The sequence below is a fragment of the Pristiophorus japonicus genome, chromosome 9, assembly GCF_044704955.1.
Source record: "Pristiophorus japonicus isolate sPriJap1 chromosome 9, sPriJap1.hap1, whole genome shotgun sequence".
Classification (NCBI taxonomy): domain Eukaryota; kingdom Metazoa; phylum Chordata; class Chondrichthyes; family Pristiophoridae; genus Pristiophorus; species Pristiophorus japonicus.
This window is the reverse complement of record NC_091985.1, coordinates 221961004-221971279: the sequence shown is the minus strand read 5'-3', so window position 1 is coordinate 221971279 and position 10276 is coordinate 221961004. Positions and strand designations below refer to the sequence as shown.

Sequence of the window (10276 nt, the reverse complement as noted above, 5' to 3'; positions counted from 1 at the left end):
AATACGGGGCGCGCTCTCCCTGAGGGGGCAGGATTACTGTGCCCGTTTAAAGGGGCAGGGTCACTGTGCCTGTTTAAAGGGGCAGGGTCAGTGTGCCTGTTTAAAGGGGCAGGGTCTTCTCTTCTGAGGTAGTCCCTCAGAGTCGAGGATGACGTGCTTCCACATTAAAAATGAGTTCTCAGGTGACTGAAGAGTCTAATGTGGGACGTACAGTCTCTTTCACAGGTGGGACAGATGGTGGTTAAAGGAACGGGTGTCACTGTCGACGCTTGGCTTCAGCTTGCTCCCGACGAAGAGACTCGAGGTGCTCAGCGCCTTCCCGGCTGCTTTTCCTCCACTTAGGGCGGTCTTGGGCCAGGGATTCCCAGGTGTCGGTGGGGAATGTTGCACTTGTTCTGCATCGGTGCACATTCAGAGACTGAACTCCAAGTCATAGTCAACATCTTCACTGAGGCGTACGAAAGCATCGGCCTTACACTAAACATCCGTTAGAAAATGGTCCTCCACCAACCTGACCCCACCACACAGCACTGCCCCCCAGTCATCAAGATCCACGGCACGGCCCTGGACAACGCGGACCACTTTCTATACATTGGGAGCCTATTAGCAGCAAGGGCAGACATTGATGACGAGATACAACACTGCCTCCAGTGCGCCAGCGCAGCCTTCAGCCGCCTGAGGAAAAGTGTATTTGAAGATCAGGCCCTTAAATCTGCCACCAAGCTCATGGTCTACAGGGCAGTAGAGATACCTGTCCTCCTGTATGGCTCAGAGACGTGGACCATACACAGTAGATATCTCAAATCGCTGCGGAATTACCACCAACGATGTCTCCGCAAGATCCTACAAATTCCCTGGGAGTACAGACGCACAAACGTTAGCGTCCTCAATCAGACCAACATCCCTAGCATCGAAGCACTGGACACACTCGACCAACTCCGTTGGGCAGGCCACATCGTTCGCATGCCTGACACAAGACTCCCAAAGCAAGCACTCTACTCAGAACTCCTACATGGCAAGCGATCCCCAGGTGGGCAGAGGAAGCATTTCAAGGACACCCTCAAAGCTTCCTTGATAAAATGCAACACCCTCACTGATACCTGGGAGTCCCTTGCCAAAGACGGCCCTAAGTAGAGGAAGTGCATCTGGGAAGGTGCTGAGCACCTCGAGTCTCATCGCCGAGAGCATGCAGAAATCAAGCGCAGGCAGCGGAAGAAGTGTGTGGCAAACCAGTCCCACCCACTCTTCAACGACTGTCCCACCTGTGACAGACTGTAATTCCCATATTGGACTGTTCAGTCACCTAAGAACTCACTTTTAAAGTGGAAGCAAGTCTTCCTCAATTTCAAGGGACTGTCTATGATGATGATGATGCACTTGTTCAAGGAGGCTTTGAGGGCGTCACTGCGTGTTTAAAGAGGCAGTGTCTCTGGGATGGTTTAAAGGGGCAGTGTCTCAGACTCAACGGGGCAGTGTCCTTGTGCCTGTTTAAAGGGGTAGTGTCTCTACATTTTTTTTAATTTGCAGTGTCTCTGTGCCTGTTTAAAGGGAGAGGGTGGGTGAAATTTTGCTGCTTTGCTTCTCCCGTTAACACCCCCAGCTGGCGATAATGGGTGCAAATGAATTTGTGACTGGGCGCGGTGAGAACAGCGCTTTCCGCTAAATTTGGCGGGAGTTTTGCAGCGACGGTAAGACTTTGCACCCCGCTTTGCTGCACTCCATGATGCTGATGTCATCACCATGCACAGTGCCCCGGACCAAAAATTGACCCTCGTCCCCTGGTCCTGTGCCTGGCACTGATGACGACAGTTTCAGCAGTCGGGTTTCAGTCGGATGTCGGCTGGTGGAGCGCTACTTACAGGTGCCAGCATTCAGTTTACTTTTAGTCGGCCAATAATGCTTCTTTCTTAGTTTCACATAATCTCTGTGCCTGTTTAAAGGGACAGTTTCTTTGGATTCTCTTATTACTTCAAACAGATATGCCCCGCTTTGTGATTTGGAGAACACAACAGGCAGTGATGTCAGCACCAGTGACACTGAACCTCAATCCTCATGTCAGCATCTTGGAAAAGATAAGAGGATGGCTGCAAAGTCCAAGAGGACATCGTTTGAACAGCCAACGAAGAGCAATGCTCATTGGGGACTCCACCATCAGGCACACAGACAACACCCTATGTAGAGGTAAGGCTCCGTCAAGAACAGTCTTCTGTTTTACACAGGCCAAGGTCACTGATCTCCAGGATTATGCGGAAGAACTAATGAAAGGTGAGTGCCAAGATACTGTAGTAGGTTTTCATATTGGAACTAACAATATCATGGATAGAAATCCATTTGTTTTGCACAATTCCGACAAAAGTCTCTTCTCTGCTTTTATACTCCACCCCCCCTTGCAATAAAGGCCAACATTCCATTTGCCTTCCTGATTACTTACTGTACCTGCACACTAACTTTTTGCGTTTCATGCACAAGGACCCCATGTCCCTCCTGTACTGCAGAATTTTGTAATCTCTCTCCATTTAAATAATCATTTGCTTTTTTATTTTTCCCGCCAAAATGGATAACCTCGCATTTTCCCACATTATACTCCATCTGCCAGATTAAGAACTTAAAAAAGAGCAGCAGGGCCGGATGCTATCCACCCAAAGGTCCTCCGGGAGATGGAACATGTGCTGTGCGAGCCCCTGGCCTATATTTTTAATAGCTCACTGCACTCTGGAATGGTTCCTATAAATTAGGAGGCTAATGTAGTTCCAATTTTTTAACAAGGTGACAAGTCAGACCTGGGTAACTATAGGCCCATCAGTTTAACATCAGTAATAGGTAAGATGCTTGAAAGAGTCATAAGGGATGCATTATATGAATAATTGGATAAGAAGGGACATATTAGGGATACCCAACCTGGCATCATACTAAAGAGGACATGTCTCACAAATCTAATTGTATTTTTTGAAAAATATACAAAGTTGGTGGATGAGGGAAGCCCAGTAGACATTGTCTACTTAGATTTCCAAAAAGCTTTTGACAAGGTACTGCACAAGAGGCTTCTTTATAAGATCGGAGCCTCTGGTATTAGTGGAAATATATTGGGCTGGATTCAGAACTGGCTGTCAGGACGCAGGCATAGAATAGTTATAGATGGACTTGGATCTGTTTGGAGACCGGTTACCAGTGGTGTCCCACAGGGATCAGTGTTGGGACTGTTGCTTTTCACTATTTTTATTAATCATTTGGATTCAGGGGTTGACGGCACAATTTGCAAATTTGCAGATGATACCAAGATCTGTGCGAGTGCTAGAACTGTAGAAGAGGCTCGTCTGATGCAGGCAGATCTTAATGTGTTGGGAGACTGGGCTCAAGAATGGAAAATAATGTATAACTTAGATAAGTGCAGTTTTATACATGTGGGCAGGGCAAATGCCCAACATTCATGCACTTTCCAGGGAAAGGTATTAAAGATGGTGGAGATAGAAAGAGATTTGGGCATTCTAGTGCATACATCCTTAAAGGTACACGAGCAATGCCATGCAGCAATAGCTAGAGCAAATAGGGTGTTGGGGTGTATCCATGGGACAATGGAGTATAAGACGAGGTGTACAGTTTTGTACTTGTACAAGACCTCAGTCAGGCCACACTTGGAATATTGTGTCTAGTTTTGGTCGCCTCACATGGTGCACAATATTCAGGCTCAGGAAAGGGTGCAGAAGACGACTACTAGATTAATTCCAAGTCTAAAGCTTCTTAGTTATCAAGATATGATAAAAGAGTTGGGACTTTATAACTTAGAGCAACATAGACTTAGGGGGGGGGGATATGATTAAGGTTTATAAGATAATGAAGGGAATAGACAGTGTTCCAGCTGACCGTTTATATCAATTAAATAGGTTAGGCAGGACCATGAGCACAAATTTAAGTTGTATAAGGCTAGATCTAGGTTCGATATCAGGAGGTGGTTCTTTTCACAGAGAATAGTAGACCTCTGGAACAAGCTGCCGTTTCATGTGATGGATGCAGACTCACTGAATCCCTTCAAGCAAAAGCTGGATTTGTTTCTGGCTGCAGCAGAGATTACCTCTTACAGAAGGGAGGTACTGCAGGGAATTTAATGGCCAGAGTGATCTCCTGGACTAATTTCGATCGCCTAGATCAGTCGGAGAAGAATTTCTCAGATTTACTTTCCCAAATTGACCTGGGTTTTTTAATCTGGTTTTTTGCCTCTCCCAGGAGATCACATGATTTTGGGTGGGGTGGAGTGTATAAGTTGTGATACACCAGGTATTGCAATTGTGTGGGACAGGCTCGATGGACCGGGTGGTCTTTACCTGTCTGTCATTGTTCGTATGTTTGTAGGTACAGATTAAAACCCACACTCACATACCAGAAATTGACAGGTACAGATTAAACCCCACACTACATACCAGAAATTGACAGGTACAGATTAAACCCCACACTACATACCAGAAACTGACAGGTACAGAATAAAACACACACTCATGTAGTACAGATTAACACGTATAGAATAAACCCACATTCCCATACTTGAAACTGACAAGTACAGAATAATCCCCAAACTCACATACCAGAGATTGACAGGTACAAGGTAAAGCCACAATCAGATAGAAGTGACTGACAAGTACGGTGTGAAATCCAAACTCACAGGTACAGAATTAGCTCCACATTCACATACTAGAGCTTGAAAGATACTGAGTCAGAGCCACAGATGTATAATCTGATAAACAAATTTACAAATTAAAACCAATACTCAAAGCATAAACTGCTGGGTACACATTAAAACTTGTACTCACATCCCAGACACAGACAGGTACTGAATGAAACACCATTCACTTACCAAAGAGTGTCAGTTACAGAGTCAAACAGTCACTTCCCAAATACTGACAGACACATAGTCAAACATACACTTAACAAACCAGAGGCAGACAGATACATAGTATAGATCATACCCTCATCCCAGATACTGGCAGATACTTAATAAAATCCACACTCACATACCAGAAACTGACAGCTGCAAAGTAAGACCCAAACACACCCCAGAGAAGACAGATATAAAATGACAATCGTACTCACATAACAGAAGCTGACAAGTGTATAATGAAACCCAAATTCGATTACCAGAAACTGAGGAAAAAAACAATACTCACATACCAGAGAATGCCAGCTGTAAGAAAATCAGAAATATGAGGTCATAAGGCCCCTGGAGCCTGCTCCGCGAATTCAATAAGTTCGTGGCTGAACTGCTTAATATCCAGGTGGTGCTCCTGACAAAGAAAACCAAAGCTGAGCCCAGCAAGAGCAAGTAAAGCGGACAAGAATTAATCTAATAACACAAAGGCTCTATTCAGAGTCACCCACTGCATCTGTGAAAAGGCTGGTTAGTGTCTGAAGAAACAGATATATTGATCACAATCGTATCAGCTGTGGATCAGTTGGTAGCACTCCCGGCTCTGAGTCATAAGGTTGTGGGTTCAAGTCCCACTCCTGGGATTGGGGCACAAAAATGTTGGCTGACACTCCAGTGCAGTGTTGAGGGAGCACTGCAGTGTTGGGGTTGCCATCTATTGGATGAGATGTTAAACCACAACATGGTATGTTCTCTCAGGTAGACATAAAAGATGCCATAGCACTATTTCGAAGAAGAGCAGGGGAGTTATGCTCGGTGTCCTGGGCAATATTTCTCTCTAAATCGACATAACACATCAGATTATCTGGCCATTGTTACATTGCTGTTTGTGGGAGCTGCTGGCTTTCCTACATTACAACAGTGATTACACTTCCAAAAGTATTTCTTGGCTGTGAAGCATTTGCAGACATCCGCTGATCATGAAAGGCGCAATATAAATCCAAATCTTTATTTCTCTACCTAATATTAAATCCCTACGGTTGTTAAGATGGGAATTTCCTGACCAGATGTGACCTGCAGGCAATCTCGGTTATAAACCGGTCAACGTCTGTTGAACATGCAGAAATCTAGATTGATAAACACAGCAGCGAGTTTGTTCAGATTATTGAAAAAAATATATAATATATATTATATACACATATTTTAATAGGAACAAAATGAATGAACCTTCCTCATAAGACCGGCCGTCATTAACCATTTTTGACCAAGAGCAGAATAGAAACACAAAGAACAGAATATAAATCAGGAGGGGATTGATGACCTAATTCATGAATTTGAGATGGTGGGGAGCAAGAAGTCTGATTGGATGTTTAAAGAGACCAGAGAGATACAGAACAATGGAAATTGACTATGCGGCCAATAAACCAATCACAATCATTGCCTTCACCCATTCCTCATTAGCATAGGGCTGTGGGCGGCGTGTGGGGCTGCCTATATAATGCGAGCCCGGAGCACAGTTCCCATCAAACTATGCCAGGCTGAATGAGACGATGGTTAAAGAAAAGAAGCACAGGTGCCAAGAAGGTAATCAAGAAAACACCACTGAAGGGCGGCAAGAAGCGTAAAAGTCGAGGAAGGAGAGTTACTCTATCTACATCTACAAAGTGATGAAGCAGGTTCACCCCGATACCGGCATCTCCTCTAAGGCCATGGGCATCATGAACTCATTTGTGAACGATATTTTCGAGCTTCCTGCCTGGCCCATTACAACAAGCGCCGCACCATCAGCTCCCGGGAGATCCAGACCGCCGTGCGCCTGCTGCTGCCCTGGGAGCTGGCCAAGCACACCGTGTCGGAAGGGACAAAGGCGGTGACCAAGTACACCTCCACGATGTCCTGACAGAACAAACCCAAAACACGACGGCTCTTTTAAGAACCACCCACAGCCTCTCTGAAAGAGCTGCACAAACGCATCACCCTTTAGACTGAATTTACTGTAGTTATTTCCTGAACAATTGTGTTGAGAACCTTTGCAGTTCCAGCTGTGGATTTAGTTTTGAATTCTCAGATAAGCAGCTTCACTGTCCGGTTCGACCTTGGCATCGCTGGAATTTCCTGCAGTAAACTACAGACACGGTCCCTGTCCTTCCGCCCTGATGCTGCCTTCCTCCCACCGTTTAATTCAACCCCTTTCCTATCGGTCACTGCAGTAACTACATTAGTTGTTTCAATATTACCTTCACCTGGACAATCCGTCGCATTGTTTGTCACCTGAACTCTGCTCTTCTGACATTTTTGTGTCACTTAACTACCATTTTCACTATTGTTTCTGACAGAGAACTCATTTATTAATTTAAAGTCCATCTTAATTTTTTGAGAGATGTACAAGGATAATTTGTCAAACACTTTGTCAGTTTTAAATTAGAAATTGCATTGACATTGTTGGTTCGATAATCCAGCATAAATGAGTTCTGATCAGCGAGGGTTATTAAAAGTACTGATACAATTACCGGGAATTACACCCCGGTTCTACTTGAAAGCTCGCTATGCTCACCGCTATACCACCATCGCTCACATAGTATTGCAGTTGTTTTGTGAATTAAGTAGTGCTTTCGGCCCTAAACCGAGACAAATCGGATGCATAGCAATAATCAAACTCAATCTTTGTAAAAGTGAGCTTTTCACAGGAGCTGCTGTGTGAGTAACACCAGAATTAGGAGTCCTTCTGTAAAAAATGAAGAGGGACAGAATGCTCAAGCTGTCCCATTCTGGTCTCTGTAAGAACTCCCATTCTGGGTTGTTACACTGCGGGGAGTCTCGGGTTAATAAACGGATTGACACTCAACTGGAATTTTAAAAAAAACATGAAAAGGGCTCGAGTGAGAATGTGTGACTGAAATCGGAGTCTCCTCTGCCCCCCCAAAACAAACTCTTAATTTGTTAGCAGGCGCTGTAAATGAATAGGTCTGAGAGAAAATGGGGGATGTCTCATGTAATAGAAACAGAGACAGGGTCTAGTGTAATATAAACAGGGACGGGGTCTAGTGTAATATAGACAGGGTTGAGTGCAGTAATATCTGAGACAGGGCCCAGTTTTACACTAGAAACAAATCTTCAATAATTGAAAGTTTTTTTGCAATAATAACTGAAAGAGGTGATCATGTAACACTAACAGAAGCTGGGTCCACTTTAACAATACCAGAAACATACTCTATTGGATACAACAGAGACAAGATCTAGAGTTATAATATTGGAGGCATGCACTCGAAATGGAATAAAAGGGGCAGGTTATTTTCTAATAACAGCAGAGGCCGGGTCCAGTGTAACAATCCAAGAGACAGGGTCTCATACAATAAGATTGAAGACTGGTCCAGAGTAATAGCAGCAAATGCATGGCCCACTGTGAGAGTAACAAAGACAGTGTTGGTTCCAATAATAAAAGAGGCAGACTCTAGTGTTACACTGAACACAATGCGAGATCTAGTGCGATAGTCACACAGCCAGTATCTAGTGCACTCAAACAAAGATTGGGTCTCATCTAATAATGCATGCAAGTCAGGGCATATTACATTCAGTGTGGTAGCCCCGACCTGCAAAGACCATCAGCAGGTCGGGGCCTTCAAAGGAGCAGCATGTGGCCTGACCCGGCATTCATACTTCAAGGTATTGCGTGCTGGAGAGCGACGGCTGTGAAGAGGGCGACTGGATAGAATGTCACCATAATCCAGATCACTGATTGGAGCGTGGGCAGGTACAGCAGGAGTGGCGAGTGATCGTGGAACGACGTGTGACCAGGGCCCAGGAGGCGCGCGGACCCAGGGGCTACACGGGCCAGCCCACTCTGCAATATGTGTGCAGCAGAGTCCGTGCCCTAGTTCCATGCAGCAGAGCTGGTCTCCCATTGTCAGTTAATCCTTACCACTGGACTAAGATCTAGCTCTGTCATTGAAACACCTGTGAACTCATCCCTTTTTGGTGTGGAAGCAAGTCATCCTCGATACGAGGAACTGCCTATGAAGATTGCTATAATCTCATTCACCCATCATCCCTGTGCTCACTGACCTACATTGGCCCATGGTTAAGCAACGCCTCGATTTTAAAATTCTAATCCTTGGTATCAAAACTCTCCAGGCCCTCGCCCCTCCCTATCTCTGTAATCTCCTCCAGCCCCACAACCCTCCGAGATCCCTGTGCTCTTCCAAATCTGTCCTCTTGGTCATCCCCGATTTTAATCGCTCCACCATTGGCAGCCGTGCCTTCAGCTGCCGAGGCTCTAAGTTTTGGAATTCCCCCTAAACCTTCACCTCCTCTTTCAAGGTTCTTCTTAAAAACTACCTCTTCGATCAACCTTTTGGGAATCTGTCCTGATATCTTTCTCTAGGGCTCTGTCACAAAAATGTTTTTTTATTAATATCGATCTTGTTAAGCGCCGTGAGATGTTTCACTGCGTTAAAGGCACTATATTAATGTAAGTTCTGGTTGTTTTGTTGTTGTAGTAAATGCTTTGCCGAATGTCTAATAACAGAGTGAAGGCCCACTGCAGTATGAATGGGTGGGGTTAGTGTAATAACACAGGCACGGTCTAGTGTAATGTGAACAGGGAACAGACCATGTCAGCCTTGGCTCAGTGGTAGCACTCTCGGCCCTGAGTCAGGGGATCGAGGGTTCAGTTCCCAATCCAGAGACCAGAGCACATAATCTAGGCTGAGACTCCAGGTGCCAGTACAGAGGGAGCGCTGCACTGTCAGAGGTGCCGTCTTTCAGAGGAGACATTGAACCGATGCCCCGTCTAGCCTTTAAGTTGGGTGTAAAAGATCCCACGGTCACGATTCTGAGGAAGAACAGGCGGAGTTCTCGCGGGTGTCCAGGACAACATGTATCCCTCACCTAACATCACTGAGAACAGATTATCTTGTCAGCATTACATGGCTGTTTGTGGGATCTTGTTGTGCGCAAATTGGCTGCTGCATTTCCTCCATTACAACTCCTCTCCATTCACCCTCACCCCAACTCCTCTTTCACGCGACGCTTCAATTTCCTCATGCCACTTCTCCTTCAGCCCTACTTTCCTGCCTCCCTCACCCCAACCTCCCCTTCTCCGTCACTCTCCAACCCCCTCACTCCAACTCCTCGTTCACCCCTACTCTCCAACCCCCTCACCCCAAATCCTCTTTCACCCCTACTCTCTCACCCGTCCTCATCTTCCATTCATACCATAATTCAGAAAGGAAGAAGTTAGTGTCATAAGACGTATGGATATCGGAGGTAGTGAATTGATCTGGATATACTGCTGATCCAGATTAAGAGGGCTAGCCAATATCATGACAAAGTGAGGCGTCAGAAAGAATACCCCGGCCTCAAGCTGGGGATTGTATGATAAAACTTATCTGCATGTTGGGATAGTGTTTTAATAATGCTTTT

The 10276-nt window shown here is 45.4% G+C and overlaps 1 protein-coding gene and 1 long non-coding RNA gene across 2 annotated transcripts in view; one reads left to right on the top strand and one right to left on the bottom strand.

Moving 5' to 3' along the window:
- LOC139273795 (zinc finger protein 229-like) overlaps nucleotides 1-10276 on the bottom strand; it is a 78221-nt gene that overhangs the window by 24971 nt on the left and 42974 nt on the right. The window lies entirely within an intron of this gene.
- The window catches only part of LOC139273818 (uncharacterized), a 40101-nt gene that overhangs the window by 371 nt on the left and 29454 nt on the right, over nucleotides 1-10276 (top strand). The window contains exon 2 of the long non-coding RNA XR_011595389.1: nucleotides 1978-2181. This is a non-coding gene — a long non-coding RNA (uncharacterized lncRNA). The remainder of the gene's footprint in view (nucleotides 1-1977; nucleotides 2182-10276) is intronic.